Raw genomic sequence first — 27,386 nt, forward strand, 5'->3', positions numbered from 1 at the left:
GTTTATGGAGTATCTTTGAAATTTTTAGTAAATGTGTATAGAATATAGACAGCATGATAATCATGAGGATCTGAAAGGCTATGTCATTTAAGCTAAGTGATCCAATGTCAAGCTTTAAATACTCACAAAACACAGTTAACTCCATTGACTGTACATAAATGTAAACTACCACACTATATTAGCAAATAAACAGCAAGACAAGCCCCAGAAACAAATTCACATGCTGGAACCATATCAACAAGATTTACAAAAAAAGGAAGAGAATTTGGCCAAAACTAAGAAGAAGAATTATCAGAATGATAGCGCTCTCATCACTGAAATAAACAAACAGCTCAGGAGCTTGGAGGTGACCTGTGTGTAACATACAATGCATCCTCCAACACAGTACTGATGGATCTACTACACATCGGCAAATAAAATGGCATCAGAAATACTCATTCTAGAGATTTACACCTCTTCTGTAACATCAACAGTTTGGAGGGGCAGGTATAACCTACAGAGTATACCACTGCTCTGAAACATACTCCTCATCCACATAAACCAAGTTTGAGGCTAAAATTGCTACCCAAGCCAGAGACAATCACAAAGCCATTTTCAGGTATATTCAGAATCTCAAAAGCAGAAAGCAGCAATGCTCTGAGCTGATTGTGAATGATTTTATCTACACTAAGGCTGAAGATATAGTGAACCTACTGGCTAATAAATTTAGGTCTTTTACCCCTCTCTCCCCTCCTTCTGTCCCGCAAAATATACCTAAAACTGGCTCTCCTCCAGCTACTGCACAAGACCAAGTCATAAAAGCAATATCAAAAGCTAAAAATACTGTATTGATGGGTCCTGACAATATCCTTGAATGCAGCTTAAACAGCATAAAGCATGACTGAACTACATCCTAACAACATTGTTTAACCTCAGCATTCACGCATGTTTTGTACCTAGTGAATGGAGAACATCTACAATTGTTCCCCTGAATAAGGGAGGACCTACCACAGAACCAGGCAATTACAGACCCATGTGTTTGACCAGCTTCATATGCAAAGTTAAGGAAGGAGTTATCATGCAACTAACAGGGAACCTCCAAACACTGGACACATCTCGGTTTCGATTCGAAAATGGCAGGTCATGCTTACCCAACCTGGTGGACTTTTATGAAAAGGTCACCAAAGCAATGGATGAAGGCAAAACAGCACACACTTCATACCTTGGCCTGGCCAAAGCTTTTGACACAATACCCCACTCAGGCATAGTGGGAAAGCTAAACAAACTGTGAACAAACCCCCATGTCACCCATTGGATTGCCAACTGGCTCACAGATAGGATGCAGCAAATAAACAGGGGAAGTACTCCACAGAGACCAGTCACCAATACAGTACCCCAAGGTTCCATGCTGGGACCTCTCCTGTTTGGCATTTACTTCTCTGAAGTAAAACACACCACCAAAGGGCTCTAGCTGACTATGATTTCAAATGACTGCAAGCTAGGAGAAGTCAATGAACTTTCAAATGACTTGGCCATCCTGCAGGAAGGTCTGTCCTTAATAAATAACTGGTGCCAAAATCATAGACTGAAACTAAATGCCAAAAAATGCATTACAGGTTCATACTAGGCTTATGACCACCAGGGTCTTTACAAGACAAGCTGTGCAACCAAACCCAGTTGTGGACAACTATATGGTGGGGTATGTTAGTAAACAGGTAGCTAAGGGTTACGTGGAGGGGATATGTTAGTTGGGGATTAATTTACTTAATGTCAACCTCTGATCATCAGAGACATACGGGGCAGTCCAGGGGTAAATTTGAGATTTCCCATCCTGTGATCGAGACTTCTTTTGAACAGGGTCAGGGATAAACTCTGCTTCAGTAGATAGAGAGCGTATTCCATAGTTAGGGGATCCTTTAAGACATGTATCAGTCCCTCCATCAGGTTTTATTTATGTTGCAGACAAAGGTCAGGTTCTTGGACATAGTGTTTCTGGTGTTGTTTGTCTTGCAGATGTGCAAGACATCCATCAGGGCTAGATCCAGGGACTCCTTATATGCTAGATATAGATCACCTCTCAGTAACCTGTAGACAATGGACTACAGAAATAGAACTGCATGGTGATCTACGTAAAACAGGGTAGTCATACTCTGGATTCTACTGGTGAGGAACCTTTGAGGGTTTTCCAGCTTTTGCAAGTGCATAGCTAGGGTATATGTCAAAGGGGGCACTGTAGTCAATGACAGGTCTGATAAGGGCTGAGTGGAGTGGTACTATTACTTCCTTGGACCTGGATGCCAAACCCTTGCTTATGAGCTGGGTGATATAGACTAATTTTCTTATGTCTTGGCTGTGTGTTTGCTGAACGCCAGATTACTGAATACACATGTTCCCAGATCCCTAACTATCAGATCAAAGCTTTCCAAAAAGAGCAGTATAATGCATTTCTTTGCACTGTGTTTTAATCTGAGAATTTTGCACCAGTCATTTGTTTGTGTTAGATCTTGTGAGATGTTGATGTCACGGGGGAATCTACGATAGTTCCCAATTTATAGTCATCTATGAACTTGGTGAGTCAGAGGTCTTTGACTTTAGCCTTGACTTCTGAGAAGTTGATGCCAAACAGCAGCAGGTCCAAAACAGAGTCCTGGGGTACTCTGCTGGTGACTGGTCTCTTGATAAAGGTGGTTTCACTGATCCTGACTTTTGGGCCCTATCTCTGAGCCAGCTGGCAAGTGAGCAAGTTATGTAGGGTTTATGCTTAGTTCTAAGAGTTTTTCAACAATAACTGAGTGGGGTACTGTACTGAATGTCTTGGCCAGGTCAAGGTAGGCATTGTGCACCATTTCCCTCTCATCCACAACCATGGTGACCCTCTTGAAGAGGTTAACCAGGTTAAGTATGTAAGACCTTACCTTAACAAAACCAACTGGGATGGGTCCAATGTCTGTGGGTTGCCAGTGTCCTTGGTGATCATTTCTGCAATAATTTGTTCCATGGCTTTGCATATTAGACTTGTCAGACTGATGGGTCTGTACTTCCTGGGGTCAGTTGATGGTCCACCCTTGTAAGGAGGAGTTATCATTGTAGACCTCCATTCACCAGGCATGTAACCTGTTTTGAGGCTGTAGTTGAACAGTGCCTCAAGTATTACAGCCAGGTCAAGTTTTAGGTTATCAAGGAGGCAACGGGGGATATTGTTGGGGATATGCTAGAGGGGATTTCACTGAGAGTAGTGGGGCGGTGAAGTCAGATCTAAATTTATCAGCCAGTAGATTTGCTATGTCAGCCTGGTCAGCGAAGGTTGTGCCATTTACCACCATTTCTGCACACTGCTGAGTACTACCTTTAAGATTCCTGACATAGCTGAAGAAGGCCTTGTGACTGTCCTTAGCCTGGGTGGCTATCCTAACTTTGTAATTCTTCTTGCCAGACTTTATTAGACCTCATAATTTATTGTTTAATTTAATCAGAGAGCTGGTGTCTCCGTGAGATTTGCTCTTTAAGATTTTGGCCATGACTTTTTTGTTGTTGTTGTTGTTATATAGCCTGTTAAGGTAAGGATTCCACCAGTGTGGTTTGTTTTTGGTGTTAGATCTGATCTTACATCTGGTAGGTATGGCAGCCTCAATGCAGCCATTTACATGTTTGTACAGGGTTTCTCCAAATAATTCTGCCCAGGTAGCTGCGTTTTCGGGGTTTGGGGGAACAGTGAATTTTGACAAGCAGTTGCTTAATGGAATGTAGTTTGTTTTAGTATAGTTCATAACTGTTATGGATTTGGTTGGGTGATCCAGGGATGATTTTTATTTTAAAAGATGCAGCTTTGTGGTCTGACTTCACCAATGGGGATGTGACACTGGGGGGGGGACTATCAATGCTCTCTCGTGCTGGTGAGTACTAGGGACAATATCTTTGATTCTCTGATTGCAGAGTGCACTATCTGGCCAGGTTGTTTGTGTTGATAAAGCCCAGTAAACATTGTGCCTGCAAGTTAAAGGCAGTGTACATTTCCCAATCTATAGAGCGGTAGTTTACGTCTGCCATGAATAGGGTATTTAGCTGGATGGTGAGCTCCTCTAGTAGGTCTAGGTTAGAGTTGTGAGCTGCATGGGTTATACAGGGCCATATGTAGCTGGCCAGTACATGGTAGGGAACCTTGTCAATGGAGACTTGGACATAGGTGAACTCCAGAGAATCATTCTATTTAACCAACCTGGAATTGTATTTACTGCAAACGTAGCTTGAGACACATCCACCTTTAATCCCCTGTATGTGCTGCTGTTGGTCTAAATGTATGATAGGTTCTGTGGCCTTCTACCACCAGAATACTGTCTGTGACTTAAAACCAAGTCTCAATAACAGCATAAATGTCTACATTCTCCAGAGTGAGAACAGCATGTAGGGTGTGTAGCTTCTTGTTTAGGATCCTAGCACTGAGCAGTTATAATGCTAAAAAAAATTAATAAAACCATGATAGTTTCATCATTTTGACATTGCTTAAAAAAGACATTAAGGGGATAGACAAAGTTTTAGCCAATATCTGAAAGTCCAGGGGGACAGGTGCAGACTATCCTTGGCAAAGCAAAGTTGTCTGTCAGTCATGTCCTCCCTCGCTGACAGATATTGGATTCTCCTGGAATTACACCAGAAATTAAGTCAATTATTAAAATCAGTCATTTTTTTGTTCATACTGTGGCATCATCCCTGGTGAAGGTAGAATGCTGCTCAATGCAAGGCATATACTGATATATGAAACATATGCAGAGAGAAACATAATGTCTCTTTTCATATAGTCTTGTGAGGTACACCTCAGGTCTTTCACATCCACATGGACTATGATAGAATCATATCTGTACCTGTGGTGCAGGACATTGCATGGTATTGGGGATCCTAGCTCCAGATAGGCAACTAATAGTTATCTTCTCCTTGTCCAGCCTGGTGAGAGGAGTATGTGTGTGTCATACAATAAAAACCTCTATAACAAGAGTATTAGGTAAAGTGTTTGCTTGCCTTATGGGCTTTGTTCTTGGGGAATCACCTTATAGCCTTTGTTCTTGGGAATCATTGAGTGTAGGCTTATGTGTAGTGTTAGATATTGCTTTTGCATGTGCTTTAATGATTGCTGAGAGTAGGTGTTGCAGTTTGATGGCTCAGGAGGTCCTTGAGGTTTCAAGAGGATTCTTTTAAGTGTTTCAACATAAGAAAGTCTGTGTGGCGAGCGGTATGTCTGAAGGATATATTGTGTGTGTTTTTGACAACCTTGTTTATAAGCAAGACTTTTGCCTCCAAGGACGTTATGAATGTACATTTCAGGCATACTTTGTTAGTTTCTTTAAGGATTAAAAGGTTGTCTGGGTACATGAGACAACTGTTGTCTGAGGATGCCCATATCTATCAAGTTGGCCACAGAGACAATATTGTATCCTTTGGGAAGCCATCTACCCTAGGGAACCACCACATTGAGAATATGCCCCCTAAGAGTTGACTCAGTCATTCAAGATTTGGAAAAGTATGTGGACACTGGCCTAACTTTCAACCAACACGTATCCATTGTCATAAGAAAGTCTTTCGATATTGCACAGCTGATAAACAAAGGGATTCTGTCTAAATCTAGGGATTTCATTGTTCCTCTTTACTCAGCCCTCATTAGGCTAATCACTAAGTATAATGCCTCCTTTGGCATGTATCTGTCCAGACATGCAACAACTGGAACACCCATAGAGATAGCTTATTTAAAGGTTAGAAGGCCTAAACAATATGTCCTACATGGACTGACTCAAAGCCCTGGCAATATACTCCATATCATGCATATTGCTAAGAGGTGACCTATATGTAGCATACAAAGCATCCTCTGATCCAATAATGATGGATTTACTGCAAATCAGTAAGTCAAATTGCGTCAAAATACTCAATCTAGGGATCTAAACAACTTCTGCAACATCAACAGAATGGCTTGGAGGGACAGGTATATCTCACAGATATAGCACTGTTGTGGAACAGATTCCCCATCCACATAAAACAAAGCTCATAACTGTCTATATTCAAGCACAACTTGGATTTAGTGTAAGTAAATTTGGCATTCGTAATAAATAGATTAGATAGGCAACAGAAACTTTACCCCAGGACTGCCCCCTGTACTATTAATGGACAGAGGCAGCTCCTAAATGCTTTATCCCATGAATAGGTCTCTTCAAGTTGTCTATGGTATATCCCAGTTATTCATTAGGGTAATATATAATTATCAGTCATGGGATAGGTAAGACCAATCTAACATCAAATGAGATGGGTTAATTTGAGCACCAAAATGGAAATTGGCTAGACTTAAAATGGCCCAGAAGAGCAGGTATAGTAGTATTTACTTACAAACCTATGGAAGGAAATTAAGTCATATTTAAAATGTAATGGCATGGGATAAGGGCTGTGAAGAGTAGAATGTTGGGTAATAGGTTTGGATATCTCCTTAGTTGCCAATTTTAGAAATTAAGGATATAGAGAGTTTGGGCTGGGGGTATTCTGAAGTTTCTTTGGTAGGTCTTTCCTTGTTTTTTTGATAAAATGTTGAAAGCAAAAAATAAGATAGTCATTATTGGGTATGGATCAAGCAGCCGAGTTACACTGAAGCTGATGGTAGGGTGTTACTACTGACAGTGAGATTCAAGTTACTGGAGTAACCTGGGAGAGTTGAGTTAGTGCTTGGAGGACTGATGGTTGAGATGTAATCTTAAACTGTTGTAAAATAAAAAAAAACATACTCTAGACTGTAGCTAGGAGCCATATTTGCTCCTTTCCATAATTCTTAACACATACTCAAAGCAATTCATTTTAAGCAGCTGCAACTTCATATTGGGACTTTCTATGAGTCCCATACAGACATCCGAGGGCCACTGACTTGCAGAGACCAACCAGCACCTCTTCTACAGTGACAATCATGTCCCTTTATAGTTTGTGTCCAGGGTATCTACTTCCTTCTCTCTGTCCTAGTTGCACATTTGAATTTAAGTTCATGTTAGGCGCCATGGTAGTCCTTTGCAGATTAGTATCTGGCAACTTCCTTAAAAGTTTGCCAGATCATTGTAGGGTTTGATGACATTTTAATGCCTGTTTGTTTCTAATGTAAGTAAATTTGGCATCCTTGATAAATACTTTGCACTTATTTTCTTAAGGTTAAGAACTGTAGGCTGTTATTTGGTAGGCTTAACTGTTTCAATGTTTCTCAAGATTTGATCTTCTGGTTAAAGAGTTGTTTGATGGTTGTGGTTATCCAAGGACAGTTGTTGCCTCTAACTCTTGTTTGTAAGTGGAAAAAACTGCTGAGGATTTGAAATAATTTGGTGTTAAAGACTTGTTGGGTTTTGTTAGGGTCAGTTTCTGGATAGATGTACGTCCAGTCAACTGCTTGAAATTCAAAGGAAAGGGTATCCATGTTGCTCTCTAGGAATTCTGTGGTTTGTAATGTGTTGCATTGGAGATTAGGTGATTTGAATTATACTAACCTACTGATAAGAATCTTGATCATTCAAGGAATTTGGTAGTGAGAAAGTGTTATAAAATCTGTAACGGTAAAACTGTAATTAACAGGTGGAGAAGTTTCAGGGTTATACCTGGTTGGTGAAGCTACTAGTTGCACAAGTCTTTCTTGTGGCAGGAATCTAACTAGATGGGTCTTCAGTATTACTTGCTGTCTATAATTTTTTCCAATAACGCTAAGACTTACAGGGGCATATAGGCTGCAGCTTTGCTGGCTTTTGTAGAATTGCTTATTTGTATTTGTGCTATTATCCAGTTAGGAGAGTGTTTAACGTGAGGTTGGGCTTTGCCCTGTATAGGAATCCTGATTTTCTATTTTTCCACAAAATATAACAGCAAATCCCAAATTTGGACTCTCTGAATATTAAGAAAAGCACAGGGCATTTAGGCCAGAGCACTCATTCACCATAACCTTTATATGTTCCTCATTTGATCACTGCTGTGGTAGCCTTAGCTATATGGGTTATATCCTATATACAATATAACAGGCGGCCAGCTACCAAAGCTCAAGTGTGCCTTCCACATGCCCAAACCATTGGTAGCTCAAGGAAAGCTGAAGAAAATCAATGGTTTGAGTACCAAGCCCTCTAGAGCTTTCCTACCATCTAAGTGCATGCCTTCTGGGGGATTTCAAGGATCAACAGTTGGCTAATGGTTCTCCATTGCTGAGCAGACAAGTTTCTCTCAGGGGGAAAAAAAAACCTTCCACGTTAATATTCACCAGAAAAGTTACTTTTTTGTGAAATTAATTTAATTAAGCTAGGAAAAGGTGTTTTTTATGGACTACACCCATAACGTTTCAGTCACTTTTTGCTGTGAAGTAAGCCTTAACTTTTGTGGAAAAAGTTGTTAAAGCTAAGTTGCTTGTTTTTTTTTTTTCTTTTTCTAATTAAAACTTGTATTAAGTTATTTTTTTATTTTTTTTTGGTGGAGTTAGTGTTGAAAGTGCTTTTCACTATGATGGAGCTTTTGTCAGGTTTTCCCAGTCAAAAAAGACAAATAAGGGAATACATTTTTTTTAATGGAAAAAATATTTTAATCTTTATCTGTTTCACCTATTGCTGTCAGTCTTACCCAGGCTTCATTTTCGGCTTCACCATGGAACAGTTTACCAGTTCTTCCTTACTCCAGCCACATGAAAAAGAAAATTTCCAGCCAGCCTTTGCCACTTCAGCCAGCTAAATGTCTGCCTCAGCAGACGAGTGATTCCACTGTGGTCATTTTTGGTTCCTCAGACCATTCATCTTTTACGTTGGCATGATCTGGTGTAGTCCTCTGCAAATGCTGGAAGGCCCAGGAGGGCAAAAGAGAACAACTTGTCAGTTTCACAGGAAGGAGCAGGGAATGCTTCTCTGCCTACCTGGACTGGGATGCTTGCCCCTAGGGAGGATTTGCCTAACAGGAGTTGGTCTGATTATAAAAAATTCTTGTCAGAAATAAGCAGAAAGTTAAACATTTATCTTCCCCTGTCCCTTTTACTTTGGACAGGAGTGATTTACTGGACCTAGTTCAAGTTCTTGACCATTCTATTTCTGGCATTATTACAGGTAAGAGGAAAAGCTATTCTTCATTTTCTGATAATTCCCAGTATACTGAATATGGAAATGATTTTGAGGGGACAACTTCTGCTTTGTATCCTAGAATGACAATTTCTGGAGGAGTGTTTTTTCTAATAGTTCCTTAAAATTATTTTCTTTTTCTGAAACCATATCCATATAAACCAGTTTATGATTTATTACAAATGGAATTTTCTGAACCTACTCCAGTTCCTCCTGTTCTTTCAGCATTGGAGGATGTTTTTATTACAGCCTGCCACTTGCCTGACAACCAGCCTGCTGCCCCTATGAAAGCAGATATATTGTATATAAAACGTCTTCAGTCATACAAATTTTTATTTTCCAAGCAAAGATCTGACCCTACAGTGATTTCTTTGGTAAATCCTGCTGCTGCTAAACATTTATTAAATGCTAATCTCTCTCCATCTCATAAAGATAGGAAAGCCTTTGATGCATTGGGGAAAAAGTATAAACTTCTGCCACATTGATTTTTAGAATTCTTAATAGTCAAGCTCACGTGTTAAACTTTATGCTTGCATTATTTGAGAAAATGACAAAAATTATAGCCATCTTTCCCTCTTCTATGAATAATCTTATTGCATCTGTGTCACAGATGACTAAACAATCTGAGGTATGTTTCTGATTTGCCTCTTCCACAGCAGCTGCTACTGGAACTGTTATGAGAAGATTTGATTGGTTACATACAAAAATCTTCCTCGGGATATTAAAGCTGAAATTTTGAACCTCCTTTGGCTTTGTCAAGAGAGGTTATTTTGGTCCATCTGCTGCTGAGACAATGAAAAAGTGTGATGAGAGACAGAAACTGATTCCGAGGGGCTACTCAGATTTTTCAGCCTTCCTTTTTACAAGTTTATTAAAGTTCTTCAACTTATAAACAGTTCTATCATGTGATACAGCAAAAATACCTTAAACATAAATTCCTAAAGTGGTAAGATGGATAGCTAACTGGCTTAAGGACAGAAAGCACATTGTTTGTGTGGGTGAAGCCTCCTCAGACAGAGAGGTGACCAGTAGTATCCCCTCAGTGATCTGTGCTTGGACCCCTTCTGTTTGGCATCTATTTTTCAGCCCTCCAAATTGATAATGGTGATCTCTGGTTAACAAAGTTCGCTGATGACTACAAGTCAGTTGTGTTTGTTAAATCCCCTTTGGGCACAATATTCCCTCCAAAATTAACTAATTAAAGTCGATTCCTAATACACAGAAAAAGGGCTCAAGCTAAGCATCAGGATATGCAGCAGCACCCCCTTCATGAAGCAGAAATGCTCTGCATCCTACTGCATTGAAAAGACCACTTTTACCATAAGAATCAGTGATCAGGGTGCATTGGTTAATAGCTCCCATTCCTTTGACCATCATGTGGTGACTGCAGTAAGGAAATTCTTTGACATTTTGTAAGTAACTGCCAAGGGCATCTCATAAAAATAAGTAGGTCATTTTACCTCTGTATTCTGCCTAGTCAGGTCTATTTCTACATATAATGCACTGTTCAGTATGCATCTGGCTAGAAATTTAAAAAACTGACAAAACACAGAGATTTCTAACAAAAAAGCTCTTTGGTCTCAAAAACCTTGGCTACCAAAAGAGACTGGAATCCTTATCTTTGTACTCAATGTCGTACAGGCTCCTTTGTTATTGTGCCCTTAGAAATTCAATTATTTTCAACTTCATTTTCCTTGACAAATCAGTGTTGCCAACACCAGAGCCAAGATATAAACCTTCATCAATAAAGAAAAAAAACATTAGGACTGAGAGTTTCATCCTACAGTGCCTCCACTTACCCTTTAAAATGAGCTTACACTGATAAACACCTAGCACACGGAAAAAAATGGCTGAAATTAAGCAGCAAGAAATTTAGTACTATCCCCTTCGGGAAACAACAAATCATTGTAGCCTACAGCACTGACAGCACCTCGTTACCAAGTGAAACAGTAATCAGTTCCCCTCTCCTTTAATCACCATGCAGCTACAGTAGTCAGGAAATCATTCTATAGGGGCGTAGCCAAGGATGAACACAGGATAGCAGCAGATTTCTTCAGCTCCACCAATTTCACTGCACTGACAGGAAATAATTACTTAAAAATTTAATTTATGAAGTAATTTTCTTTCTAAATATGTTTGGTTTATCTATTTCTTGAATAATATCTAAAAAAGAAAGAAAATTTAAAAAATATTCCTGTCAGAAATCACCTTGGAAATTTTCCTGTCAGTTTCTCTGTTTGAAATGAGTTCCAGTAAGACAAATTCTCAAGATTCCAGCATCAAGAAAGAACTTCAGTCTCTGATATCTACAATCCAGCAACTTACTGCTAAGATGGATAAACTGGATACTAAAATTGATACCTTCATAGAAAAAACTACAAAACAAATAGACTTGTTACATATAGACTTGCAACAACAGAAGACCCAGATTACAGGCATAGAAGAGACTGTAAATGACATGGAAAATAGAATCCAAGAAGAGGAAATCAACATTGAGTTTTGCTGAAACAAAATACACATCTACAAACAAAGCTTGATGACCTGGAAAATATATCTAGGCGCAATAACATTAGGATTTTTGGACTGCCAGAAAATATTGAAGGTAATAATATTACTTCTTTTTAACAACATGGCTCCCTAAAACTTTAGACTTGCCAGAAGCTTTTTCTTTTGGTATCGAAAGAGCCCATAGATCTATAGCTAATACTAACTCTAACAAAAAGTATCCTAGATCAGTTATAGTTAGATTTATATCATCTTTTGATAAAGAGATGGTTCTTAAATCTGCTTGGGCTAAAGCTCCTGTTAAAATTAATGAGGCAACTGTGCATTTTGACAATGACTATTCTTCCTTGGTAATAACTAAAAGAAAAGTTTTTCTGCCATTAATAAGGGAGCTTAAGAAAGCACAGTTTAAAACCTACCTTCTGTTTCCTGCCAAGCTAAAAATCTTCCTTCCTGATGGTCTTAAAATTTTTGATGACTTAGACTCTGCATTGCTGTTTATCAAAAAAAAAAATAAGATTTTGGATAAAATAGAGGAAATGGAATGGGCTAGTCCTTCATTAAAGAGGTTGGCAACAGAAACTTCATGGAAGACTTCAGAGAAGAAAAAGAGACTAAAAAACAAATGACTTGTTCTATGTTTTTTTCTTTTTTTTCTCTCTTTTTTTTTTCTTCACTATTAATCTTTTTAAATATAGCTACTGCATTTTCAGAAAGCCACAAATATTCTGAAAAAGATTTAATCAAAGTTATTTTCTGTGTACAAAGAACTGTTTTTGTTTCATTATCAGTTAAAATATCTGATGAACTAATAACAAGCTATCATTCAATATGTTTCTCTTTCTGACAAAGAGAACTAAGGTCAGTAACTTGATACATTTTTTGTTCTTTTTCTTCTTTTTTTATTTTAAATAATGACATTCTATTTAGATTATGCAGTGGGTAAGGGGTGGGGGAGGGCAGGGAGAGAAGTGTAATGAAAATATGATTAATGGAATAATAACTTATTTATTCCTTGTAAAAAAAGTATATATGTTGTTTAAATGCTATTGCTAATTATACTTCCTTGATTATATTGCTTATACTTGTTCACAAATAATTTGTCATGCTTTAATTAATAATAATTAGAACTAAATAATAGTAAATAGTATGTTTCATATCCATCTTTATTAATATAAACAGCAAGTAATATCCCACTGTAAATACTTTTTATAGCTTCCTTTTTCATTTTTTTATCTTTTCTTTTACTCTCTTTTTATTTTCTACTCTCTTTTTTTTCTTTTCTGTTCTATCTCTTTATTTTCTTTCATATTAATATATTCACATGCTTTTGATCATACTGATACAGTAAATAATAAGATTTGTATAAAAATTGAATTGGGGCATAAATAACTAGTTCTATTACATATTAATAACTGTGGGCTTAGTTTCACTTTCATAGAGGCTGTAATTACTTGTAAAATACTTTGCGAAGGTTTTGTTATGTTTAGCTTCATTTATATTGCTAAATGAATGTCAGTCACTTGTTTTTAACAAAATTCCCACCAGAATGTTAAGGGAGACAATTTGGGATGTCTATATACTCGTGGATAGTGTCCTCGAGTTGTTTTAAAAGCTTCAACACTCAGAATTCACGCAGAGAAGCTGAAAGCAGTCAATTTGAACTTTGACCCCTGAATTCACACTGACACATCGCAGATTCATGAAGAACACTCTACCAGGAAGTAGAACTGCTGCAATTGCGACTCTGCGATGGAAAACAAACTCTATAACATTTAAATGTGAGTTATCTTTTATAACTACTTCTCTATTCATGTTATAATTCATAAAATATGAAAGTTATAATGATTTTAAATGATTCAGTATCTCATAGTAAGCAAATGTGATATTTTAGAAGGCATAGAAAGTAAAACATTTATACATGTGTTTTTGAAAGTTTACTTGACTGCAACATATTAATGTATGTAAAAAACTTATGATTTAAACATATACTTTGCTATAATTCATTTGATTTATCTGACTGACAAGCATAAATATTTTTATGACTCTATTTTGGAAGAAGTTGTCATGTGACATGTTTTAAAGTAGCAGTTCAGATATACAAAATACAGATGGCTTTCTTCACAATAATGCAAGTATTTCTGAGAATTTACATAGCTATGCAGTATGATTTATAACAATTTTTATAAATATAATATTTTATTTTACTGGCAATAATAAGTATGAGAAAAAAGCTCTGATACAAGTAATTTAAAGTCTTTTGGAAGCTGTTAACTGCATTTCTATGACAGAAAATAGGTACATCTTAATATATGTAATGTCTGAACCATAATAGCCAAAGTTATTGATTTAAATGAACACCAGAACTTATTTTTACAAACTTTGAATAAATTAATATGTAGATATGCCCTCCCTTTTTTTTTTTTTTTTTTTCCTCCCTCTCTCTCTCTCCCTTTCTCATGTCTTTTATTTCTTTTTCTCTTCTTGGTTCCTAATATCAAGTTTATTTGAATGCTATTTGAGTATAAATGTATTATATTAAATAGATGTACATAGCAGTATGAATTGTTTTTAAAAGTTTCTATTTGTTTATATGATGCTGATTTATCAAATGTGTAGCTTTGTCTTACCAGATAATCTAATTGAAAGTTGTTAATTTAAGTTAATAATAACTAGTATTAAATTGATAAGGTGGCAGCTGAGGTACTGCTGCTTAGGGTAGGGGGTTAACTTGAGTAGTATGTACTACTCTAAGTTGGAGTTTTTAACTCCAGGCTGGGTGCAAGGTTTAATCCTTACATTATTTTCTTTTGTTCACTGTTGTAGGTATATAGTTCTGACATCCACAATACATTTTGTAAGCTCATTGTCTCTACAAACAAAATTGAATCTTATACAAAATTCCATAAGAGATTCAATAAATACAGCTATATCTAAAGGTACACCTAAAGGAGGAGGTATAACATTACTTATTTTGTTAATTGTTATTTTGATTATAAGTTTTATATGTTTTAAAAATGCCAAATGACTTCTCTAAAAGGAATTTCTTTAAACATCAATGGACTGAATAATCCGTGTAAAAGGGCAAGCCTAATAAGATACATTAATTTACATAAGGCCAACTTAGTATTCCTTCAAGAAACACATCTCCTGAAAAAAGATATTGATAAATTAGCCACAAATAAATATACAGTATTGGTTAGTTCAGAGCACACTCAGAAAAAAAGAGGAGTGGCTATTTTATGGAATAAAAGTATGCCCATTCCTAAAACTATTAAGTCTTATCAGGATGATAAAGGAATGTTTTGTATGGTTACAATACAAATTAATGGGAAGACTTATACATTAATCAATGTATACTGGATACCTGGAATTGGTATTAATACAGTGAAATACCATCTTGATAAGATCATATCATTCTCTATAGGAGATATTATTTTGGCAGGTGACTTTAATTGTATCCTACATGAAAATGATACTACTACTATAGGCAAATGGAAAATTACATCTAATGCAAAACATTTAAAGGATTTTGTTAATTCTTATCATTTAAATGATATTAATAATCAGATAGACTCAAAATCATTACCATACACCTTTTTTCTAACAGATACAAAACTTATTCAAAAATAGATAGAGTCTTTATTTCTAACCAGATGGTAACAGAATTAATTAACTCTAAAATCATTTCATGTCCTATATCTGATCATAATTCAATTGTTTTTGAGTTCATGATAAAAAATACTTAAAATGTTCAGATCAAAAGGATACCAGCATACTTAACTCAACTAAAAGACTATAAAGAATATATACTTTCAGAAGTACAACATTTTCTAGACATAAATAATACTCCTGAAGTCTCCATTGTTTATGTTTGGGATGCTTTAAAATCATATCTATATGGACAAAGTATCAGATGGTATAATAATAAAAGGAAATCTTGGGATAAGGAATTGTTAGATATTCAAAGTAAATTAGACTCATATAAACATAATAATAAAGAAAATATTATGGATAAGAAAGTCATTGAAGAAATAAACAAACTAAATGAGAAATACAAAGAAATTGTAACTCATAAAGTTAAAATAACTTTAGAGAAATACAAGTTTTTGTCTTACTCAATAAGCCCCAAATACTTACATAGACTTAAAAACAAAACAAAAAGGTTGAATAAGCAAAATCATATCAAAGAAATTTTCTCTCTAAGGAAAAAGAAGAATGTTTCTAGTCTACCAGAAATACTAGATGAATTTAGAAATCACTTTCACAAAATTAATCATAATAACATTAACATGGAACCTAAAGATAAAATAAAGGAATTTATAACTACAAACATGAATAAAAAACTTAATAAACATCAGATTAAACTATTCGATAAAAGTATTTCATATACAGAGGTTGTTACACAAATAAACAAGCTTAAATCAAACAAAGCACCAGGTAATGATGGTATTATACCAGAGATATATAAAATTATTTCTAAAAGTACATACTCATTAATGCATAAGGTTTTTATTTTGGCCCAAACTGAGCTAATAACCCCCCCATCTTGGCAATACACATTTATTTCGCCAATTTTAAAACCTAAAAAAGACCCAACTATATGTACTTCATATCGACCCATTTCATTACTTAATGTTGATTATAAAATGTTTATGAGTATTTTTGCTGATAGATTGAAGACAATCATCCCTGGCATTATAGATATAGATCAGACAGGCTTCATTGTAAATAGAAATACTTTTGATAATATAAGGAGAACTCTTACATTAATTGATTTTGCAAATAGGAGAAAGAAAGATTTAACACTTATTAGTCTCGATATAAGTTCAGCATTTGATTCAGTAAGTTGGGACTACTTGTTTACCTTACTGAAGTGCACAAACTTCTCAGATGCATTTGTAAATCTAATTGAGCATCTATACAAAGGAGCATTGGCTTATATTAAGATAGGAACATATGTTTCACAAAAAATACCCATTTTTAAAGGTACAAAACAAGGGTGTCCACTCTCTCCACTATTATTCACTTTAATAATGAAGCCTTGGGCTAATCTGATCAGAAATAGTACTGATATAGAGGGATTTGAAATAGATGAAAATACAACATCTAAAATTCAACTTTTTGCAGATGATGTTCTAATTACATCAGCAGGATCTAATTCTTCTATGCAGTCTCTATTTGATAAAATGATGAATTTTAAAAGTATTTCTGGTTTAATATTCAATGAAGAAAAAACTAAAATACTACCTATACAGACACGGAAAAATGTTCTCATTAGTGATTTTACTAAATATGTACCCAATTCAGGTCAGATAACTTATCTAGGTATAATATTAACTAAAGATATTAAATCTATTATACATAATAATTATAATACCTGTCTTCTTAATATACAAAATCTTTTCAATACCTGGAATAATATGTTTTTTACTATGGAAGAGAGACTTACAATTATTAAAATGATAATATTCCCCAAGATATTATACTTAATACAATCAATAATACTCCCACCTACAAAAATAATTATAAAAAAATTAAATGCACTAATGTTAAATTTCCTATGGGCACCTAATATACCTAGGATTGCATTAAAGAAACATATTAATAGCTGGTCTCAAGGGGGTATTTCTTTTCCAGACTTTAACTTATATACTATCTCTTCTATTGTAAAAGTTATTACTTTGTTAATAGATCAGTCATATGTTGCAAAATGGAAAGATTACTGGGAACTAATTAGTATTCACTTCATGAAAATCTCCTTAACACATAAAAATATGATTGTAAATAACTCCATGCTATGGTTACTAAAAGAATTTTGTACTTCACCTATTACACCTAAATATATAGTTAGTTACCCATTAAACATTATTATTAGTTATCGTAATTTTATATTCATGCATCCTAAATATAAGGAATGGAATTTTATTATATTCCCTATAATGTATACTCGAGGTATGCTTTTGTCATCCACTTCTGAAGGAACTCATTTAGCTACAGATAATGATCTAAAGTACTGGTATCAGTTGCTATCTGATAATAAAGTTAAAAATCTAGATTTCTTAAAACAAGAATTTGATCTAAGAGAAACTTGTTGGTTAGAAGTTCAGACCTTTAGACAACATCTCATTAATAAAATTGATCTAATGTCTATAAAAGTTAAAGAATCTATTCCAACACTGATTGATTAATTGATATTAAATTTACAACATAAAGTTTCTGATAAAGGTAAGCTTTCATACATACATAAAATTATCAGGCAAGAAACTTTTTACAGTGTAGATACCTACTGGAATTATTTCACTTCCATTAATGGTGACCCACCAAATCAACAAGATAAACAATATATATTGGAATCTGCCTATAAAACTACGTCTTCCATTGTCTGGAGACTTTTTACATGGAAATTTTTACATAGATCCTTTTATACACCTTTGATGATGAATAAAATAAATAATAAAGACAATCTATGTAAAAGATGTAATGTAGAAATTAATGCTGACTGGGCTCATATGTTTTATGACTGTATAAAATTGAAAGAATATTGGCAGTCAAGCAATGATTTTTCGCAGGCTCTTTTTACAGATAATTTCATTATTTCTAAATCTCTTATATTATTCAACACACCTGTACCTCAAAGTGTTAAAAAGGTTAAGCTTCCCTTGTTATGGTCTATTCTAGCAGTGGCTAGAAAAATAATAACCAGAAATTGGATTTCAGATACACCTCCTTCGTTCAATGAATTTAAAAATGTTATGACTATAGTGTGCCATATGGAATTGATGACAATAAAATCAAGAACTACTAGAAAAACATCTTATTATATTGTATGGGATACTTTACAAAACTTGTTAAAAAAATCTTAATTTCAATAGCATGGTATTTTAGTTTAATTAATTGATCTGATTGTAGTGGATGTCTTTGTAAATACTTTGGTTATTTTGTTGAATGTTATAATCATATCTATTTTAATTACTTGTATAAAATTGTTATGATATTTCTCTTGTATGTTAAAAACAATAAACTTGTTTTAAAAAAGGAAATCATTCTATATTTTGCTATGGATTGCCAAAAGCATCCCTTCCAAATCCAAAGAACATTCCCCTACATTCAGTTCTAACCAGATACATTATAGAATATAATGTGCTCTTTGGTAAGTACCTCATTAGAGGTTCCTAAGAAAAAATATATCTGGTCTCAAAGCCACACTGCAAGCTGTATCTTTGCACCCTGTGTCTTCTAGACTCGTGAGGGGTAATTTGTGCCTTACTTACCATGTCTTATCTTTGATCTCCTTTTTTTTTAGTATGTTGAATAGTACTGCTAATACTAGAAACAGAGATCTTAACCTAAATTAGCAAATAAATAAAACACAATACAGAAACAGGTTCATCACCCAGTGTCTCCCACTGCTCTGAAATAAACTTCTTCTGCAAATTAAGAATGTGACTCTGTCTTCCTTCAAACACAACCTGGATGTTTACCCTTAAATTTACACTGGGACTAATTAACCTCATCCTCTTTGAAAGAGGTGGTAAAGCCTGTTGGCGAGGTGTGTGTTGTCACTAGACTGATTGCAAATTATATTATCTTAATATTATAGACATCTGTGGTAATTCAAGACATGCCAAAGCATTTTATTTTGTTTTGGAGACTCAGTAGTAGTTCTAGGAGAGGAATTACATGTTACTGTTCTAGATCCAAAGCTACTTTAGGCATAAAGGTTGGATCATTCTAAAAACCTGCATAAATGCGCACTTTAAGACTTGCAATTCTGAAATCCTCCCGGTTGAAGAAACAACAACTAAAAAAAGAATATTTCAGGATAATAATTTATTTGGCAGTAGATCTGATGGTTAAAATGAGTTCAGTCTTTTTAAGGCAGAATTCATATCCCATGGGGATACACTCAGTTCCTTGGAAGATATATAGTATTTCCTTCAAAATTCTTTGGTAGTGGGGAAAGCTATCAAAGGAGGTTCTTGAGTAGGTAAGTTGTGAAAATGGAAAGCTGTACTCTGACTGTGATACAGGAAAGGTCTTTGTCAACTAGGGTCATAAGATAAAGGTGGTACTGTTTGACAAATACCACATTTGGCCATATGCCATGCCCTCTCCATCAAAAGGAAAACCTGGCTCACTCTGATAGGCAGAATTTTCTAGTGTCTAGTTTCTTGGCTTCCTTAATAATCTGCAAGACCTCTGACGAAGAGGAATCCTAATGTTTGGTTTGGATCCTGTCTATAAGGCTGCAAGGGTTAGATTTCATAACTCTATGGTTCCCAGCTGTTGAAACAGATTTTGGGGTGAAATGGAAAAGAGCAAAGGTCCTTCTCTATCTCTTTCTCCATTCAGTCCTGTTCAGCACTGCCTTTATGAAGCATTTCAGAAATAAGATAAAAATGAAAAAGGCATAATAAATCCTATTCCAGTGAACAGTGCACTGGAAACGCATCCATTGTTAGGATTCTCTTGTGCAGAACTCTGGGATGTGGTCATTCTTTGGGTAAGCTAGCAGGTATGTCTCTGGAATGCCTCAAAGTAAAGCAAGCTCGAGAAAAACCTCCAAAGTCAAGTCTCATTCAAGGGGATAACCTTGTAGACACACTCAGATGATCTGACGGGTCATTCTGTGCAAACTGGATATAACAGATCCAGAGACGAGAATTCCTCTTTGACGCCAGATCCCAGATTCTAATGGTTAACATTCACATAGTATAAGAATGTGTGCCTCAAACTTAGCTTTTACCACCTGAGGATTCTAGGATTCAAAGCCAGTATGAAGATCAAAACAGCTCAGATTATGTGTAACAATTCCTTCAGACTGAGACAAACCAACAGTGTAAAAAAAGGCAAAAACAGAACCAGGAAAACCAAAACCCTTTTTCCGCCTGGCTGAAATGGTGCAGACTGGCTCCAATGGATGCTGTACATATTCCCCCAACTTTGTCAGAGACATCTCAGGTCATGTGCAGCCCATGCCAATGGAGGTTGACACATATTCCAGAGTACTGGGGATGATTACCACTATCACAGAAGGATTAAAAAAAACTTGTCATGTGGAAAAGACCAATAAAGCTCCCAGGAAAACCTTGTATGAGAAAGACCACAACTCAACTTCTGGTCATTCAGGGCTATCGCTATACATTGTCATGCTAATGAATAGTGTCGTATAAAGCCCTGGTTAGTTCCGCCAAAGACCTGGCCTGAATTAGCCAGTCATTCGAGTTAGAGTAGATGTAAATGCCTAGACCAAATTGGACAAAAACAAAGTTAAGTATTTCATGAATGACCCGGGAGCAGTAGATAGCTCACAAGGCAATATAATATAATGTAAGTATTTCACCCCAGACACAAATCTCAGCTATTTGTTGTGTTCCCTGTAGATGGGCGAATATTGAAAAACACTTGTCATGCCTAGGTGACCATGAGGTAATTTGGCAATAAGACAAGTAAAACAGCCTGAAGGATTAACACTTAGAATTTATCACCAGATTTTCTTCTGCCTCCAGAGGTCCACAATGAGTGCCCAAGGTCTGTCTTTTCATGGAACTAAGAACAGGTTGGATTATAACTCTCTAACATTGGTACTCCTTTTGTGGCCTTTAAGGGGAGTTTCTCATTTAAAACTGACACTGCTAGACCCATGTTGCCTGGTGGATTAGGAGGCATCCCATGAAGATATCTGAAATCAATGTTGTATCCTATGTCTATGAGCGCTTTCATCCATCTGTTGTTGGCTTTAACCATTGAACTCTGAAGTGAGACAGCATTCTTCATAACTGATGCTGGAGGACAGAGGTCGGAGGAGGGGGCTGAGCTAAACAAAATCGCATTGCACCCTCTTGGCTGGGTGAGGGAATATTGCCCTTACCCATTCCTGACTGTCTGCATTAATCTCCCCCACTTCTCACATGGCTCTTTTGGAAAATACTCCTGTTTAAACTTCTCAGCACTAGACTGCTTTCAATAAAAGGTTAAGTCCTTGGTTGGAACATTTCCCTTATATTTCAGTACCAGGAACATGAAAAACATTTTTCTCTATGAATTGTTTTTCCTTTTTCTCTAACTTTTGAATACTTCATTAGGTGAAGCTAAATAATAATTCCTTGTTTAAGGGTGCAAATACAAGGTGCCAATGAATGTCCTTAAGGAAGGACTGAAATCCTTAGCCAAGCACAACACTGGAAAACAGAATCCAAAAGGCACAACCCAAAGCAATCACCATAGTACAGGCATCTAAAATATAATAACCACATTTAAACTTAAGGTTTACAAACCTTAAGAACTGCCTGCAACATATTTGAAAAATCACTGCTTCAAAGTTCAGTCAGTAAATTCCTCACATGCGTTCAATTTACCTTACAATGTCCCCTTAGTACTGCAGCATATGTCTTTGGCAGTTAACCATGATGCTGGAAGTAGCCAATGCACATACAGTTTTACAAAAGGCATCCAAGTATATAGCTTGCTTTATCACTGGACAGCATGTTGTTAGTTGGCGCAAACCTGGAACCCAAGACATTCATAGCCAAGGACTTAAATGATTTATATTTTTCTTCCATCTTATAGAACTATTTGGTCTGACTTTCTAGGTGTTAGTGAAAGAGAAGTAAGATCTAAAGAAGCACTTTCAAAGACATCCTGAAATGCCTGAATTACTGGAGGAATTGTCACTATTTTAAGTTTCCTTGGTACCAAGAAGCTCTAAATATAGTGTGTGGCAATCATAGTTCCTTCTTTTTCCATATAAAGGGTTTCACAAAAGATGTTTCCTTCAGGGGGAGCTAAGACAAGGGTGCATTACTGTCAGTGTCACTGCTAAGGGGAAAATACATACAAGTTGCATATGTCAAGTTCACTTAATTGTAGATAACCAATTCTAAAGATTGCTCCCAAGCTGACTCTCTCTCCTTCTATTGGTAGGTGGTCATTTTGGAACTGATTGGTTCACCTTGCAAGAGAGTGGAGCTATGAATCTTCTGCCAAGCTGTCACATACTATTTGGTTAAACACCAGTAGTCAGAAGCAGCAGAGGCTGTGCCAGGTGTTGCCAGGAAGATTGTGCAGAATTGGGCATCAGGCCCAACAGGTGCTTCAGTCATTCTGCACCTTTTTCTTAAAAAAAAAAAAAAATCATCTGTCCACCAAGTAACATACCTCTCAACCTTCCAGCTCTGAAAAGAGGAACACTAGTCCTCAGAATGTGGAACAAATGGGCAAAATGTGGGACACATACTAACAGCTTACTAACAACTTCAACCAGGAAGGTCATAGGATGGCTGAAATATGCTGCTTTTACTTATAAAATAGATATTTTCATGAATTAATATGATTCATTTACATTCACCATGAATATCAGTCAAAAAAGTCCTAACACTGAATGAGTGTCACAGCCTTTCGATGTGGAACTTCGAGGAACATGAACTTTTTAAGACACAAAATGAGGTATGTTCCTTGTAATGAGGTACCCTTGAAAGGTATGCCAAGTAACACAAATTACTGAGATATCCATAGGACCAGACTGGTTTCCTGGTAGCATAAACCCCAAAATGGACATTATTTGAGCACAGGGAACCAACATCTCATGTAGGGTGTCAAGATGAAATTGCATGTTAATGAAACATAACTTGAAAGACCCCATTTCTTCCATTCCTTAATGTGGTGCAACCTCAAAGTATATGCATAAAAAACAAGAGGCTTGTGGAGTTAAAAGCCACTCACAACAAGCTCTCCTCAGCCTTCTTCCTTGACCTATCAAGGCATTTGATATGGTAAATCACCAGCTACTCTTAAACACATTAAAATCACTCTCCACAGATAACCTAGCAATTACCTGGTTTCATTCTTACCTAAGTGACAGACAAGCTGTACTATGGAAGAATAACCTATCGTCCCTTTTACCAGTCACCCTTGGAGTCCCACAGGGATCTATTTATATTAGGTCCCCTCCTATTCTCCATATTCATTAATGACCTGTACAAAGTCATCCCTGATGCAACTTGTATTCAGTATGCAGATGACTCAACCCTAATCTGCTCTGCCACCTCCCCCACAGATTTACAATCTTTGTCCCAAATCACTATCAACAAAGTAGAGAACTGGTTCACTGGTCGCCGACTGCTATTAAACCCAAATAAAACCAAACTATTACTCTTCTCCCCCACTCACAAGGTCCCCTCACCATAATATCTAACAACGGTACCATAATTTCCCCAGAACCTAGTACTAAACTACTGGGAGTGATCATTGACAACAACCTCAAGTTTGATGCTCACATAGACAAAACTATTAAAACAGTTAATAAAAAAATGAGGCTGTTTATACAGGATTAAACCATTCCTAACCCCATCTGCTAGAACTGCTATTGCCATCTGCTATCGACCCTTCTTTATGCCTCACCCATCTTCATAAACCTAAGCAAATCAAACCTCAATAAATTAACTAGGTGCTACAATAACATTGCCAGATTTGCCACAGGATCAGCTTATAGAACCCATCACTGCCTTAACCTTCAATCGTTAGACTGGCTTGAACTACCATATCAGCTGCAATATAACCAACTAATAGTTGTTCACAAAATCCTCTACCAACTAGACAATACACCCATACTGAAAAATATTACCCCCTACAGTAACCTAAAATCCCTTCGCTCTTCCAAAAAATTGTTAGTGCAAACTGTTAAAACCAACAATTCAGCTGGTGAATCACTATTCTCCAACTCTACTGATAAAAACTGGAACCTACTTCCTGCTGAACTCACCACTGACCCCTCCTTGTCCCAATTCAAAAAATCCCTTCGGAAATACCTAAAAATGCAGTGGCTTTGTACAAACCATGACTAACCCTCACTCAGACATCATTCATAAATGAGAACCTCATTACAAGAATAAAACTCTGACTCTCAGACTGTTTAAAAAGTCTGTGTATCACTCACCTACTGGAAAGATTTAATTAACACTACACCATGTATGATAACCACCTTAATATATGTGTTTTCCTTTTTCAGATGAAGTCTTTAACTATTTCTTTCTCAGCTACTTGCTTCTAACCTTTGCTGTATGTGAGAAAAACATGTACCTGTGTGTACATGCCGTTAAACAAATCTCAGTTTTGTGATAACTCACTGTAATAATTTCACTATATTTACACTTCTTTTTGTACATTTGGATCTTTTCTCCCCGGGCCTCCACTGAAAATGGACCTGTATCCAGTTGGGCTTTCCTGGTTAACAAATGTAAAATAAAATGAAATAAAATAAAATAAATAAATAAAATAAACATTAATATCCAACATCTACAATTTTGAAGAAAACACAGGGTATCTCAGGTTGGGTATCACCAAAATATGACTTCAGTCTAATAGCTTCTGTAGAATCACCGTGGAGCAGTTATTCTGAATAAGCCTTGGCAGAAAAATGCTTGTATCCCATTGCTGACCAGCAAAAAGAATGAATCTGTGCCCTTTAAGGAGTAATGTTGTTGATGTAAGCAGGTATAAAATTAGTGAATTTCTGCCAACAGTTTTGTTAAAATAATAAGAGACTGTAACACAGGGAAGGGAGAAAGGTGGAAGGGGGAAGTGGTGGAGTTTGTGTTTACATTTGAGGCAAACATATGAGAATATTTACCAAATAAGGAAAGGCTGTGAGATGCATTAGTGTGTTACAGCTTGATATGCTATCCTGGTATTGAGTATGAGCAAATCCAGGAGTTAGTCAGGTGTTGTTTTTAAGTTGGATTTAAAAGCTCTTGAGATGGACTATTTGTTTTAGGAGAAACAAGAATTTGTTATGATTTTTGAAACATAACTGGAATATACTGTGTCCCCAGCAGTATTTTTGAGTTTGTAATAATTCGTTTTTCAGTAGAATGTAGTTATGGTCGTAGCCTGATTAAATTTTAACTGTTATTCTAAGTCTTTTGGTTTAAGCACTTGGGCTTCATACAGGCTGTTTTACATTAAGAATGTTTGTGGACTGCACTGTTGTGGCAGGACAGGTAGCTTACATCCTTCTAAGCTGGGAATTGCTGATTGAAAGCCCAGTGTCTACTATTCTAAAAGTGTTTAAATTCTGGCTTAAGCACTTGGGCTTCAGGCCAGTTATTCTACATTAAGAAGGTTTGTGGTCTGCACTCTTGTGGGAGGAGAGGCTGGATTCTGCCCTTCTGATCTGGAAATTTCTGGTCACAGGCTTATTGTGACTGCTTATTTGAACTGTTTCTTTCTGAAATTGGTGCGTCTTGTTGCTGTAGCATAGACCAGATTCAGACCTGCTGAATCTAGCTTTGTTTGTATAACTTGAGCAGTGATCCAGGCCATCTTTTCTTGGAGAAGGTTCCCCTGCACCCTAGTAGCAGGAGTGTGCAGTTAGAACTTGTCTGATTGAAGACTGCTGGAACAGGGCTCAGTTTTGAGCTTTTTTCTGGTTAATTGGGTAACTTGTTTAAATCAGTTTGTTTGTTTTCTATTGTTTTATATACATATACATATATATATATATATATATATATATATTTATATATATAAAATTTGCACTTTATTCATCTGCTTGTACTGTGTTTGTTTCTTCCTACTTTATTACTGGGGGCATTGACTACAACTCTGATCTGCGATATATAACAATAAGTATCCTTTTCTGTGCTTTTAAACTGTTTTTTTTTTTGAGTGTATCTGCTTTATTTTCTGGAAAAAAAAAAAATATATATATATATATACACACACTTGTTTTCCGCCTTTCTAACCTAGTACAGTCCAGTTTTCAGGTTAGTGCTGAATTCAGGGCTGTGTTACAAATCTCTGTGTTTGCCCATACCCTACTTGGACAGAAGGAAGTTTCTCTGTTCACCTGTGAGAGAGGGGAGCTTTGAGCAGCCTATCTGTCCCTGGAGGAGTGGTTTCAGCCCAGAAAGTAGTAGTTTAATGGCCATTTTGGGCTAATTTCTATCTCTTTCATTTTCCTGCTATAAATACCATATTTGCCCAGATTTGCACATCGAGCAGTGCCGGTTAGCTAGGGTAAAAGTATTCCCGGCTCCACAAAGTCTCCTCTTCAATTTTTCCCTTGGAACTAGACAAATTTCAACTTAAGCACTCAAGCCATTCATTTCTCAGCCCGGCACTTGCTCAAAACTTATAGCAAGCACTTATAAAACCCTAGCACTAGACCCTCCTGTACTGTACAGAAGGACAAGGCTCTCTATTCGACCTTACCAGCCATCCAGTAAAACAGTTTACTGTACCTATCCAGGCATGTCCAAAGGGCAGTTTCAGGAATACTCTCCAGTCCAACTGGTGAATCTGGGCATTTTGAGACAATGTTACAACTGCCTCATGTACACAGACAACCCCCTCCTCTTACCACCAAACACTAATACATGCAAGAGATGCAGTTATACAGCCAAACTAGAGGCTAAGCTCTCTCAAACCAAGACTGGATCAGACAGTCAAGAGGAGAAGGGAAATACTTGCATCACATCACCAGTCTTACATAGACCCATTAAACCAGCACCGGCAAAAAACACACATAAATACATGGAAACATACTCGGAGGCTCTAAATAAAAATCTGCAAGACCAACAGAGACCTCCAAAGCAAACATCTAAGCAACCTCCACCCCCTCAACACAAACCATGAAACACATACTTCACAAAACCAGTGTGCCATGCAATCACAGCCCTTAAGGCAAAATAACATACCCAACATACTAGCAATAGGTGACTCTATAGTCAGGCACACTGATGTCCCACTCACTAGGCTGAATAAGGAGAAGGTTACTGTTAGCTGCCTGTTGGGTGCCAGGATCCGCCACAT

This window comes from Protopterus annectens, chromosome 4.part1, assembly GCF_019279795.1.
Source record: "Protopterus annectens isolate FY-2018-M chromosome 4.part1, PAN1.0, whole genome shotgun sequence".
NCBI classification, from domain to species: Eukaryota; Metazoa; Chordata; order Ceratodontiformes; family Protopteridae; genus Protopterus; species Protopterus annectens.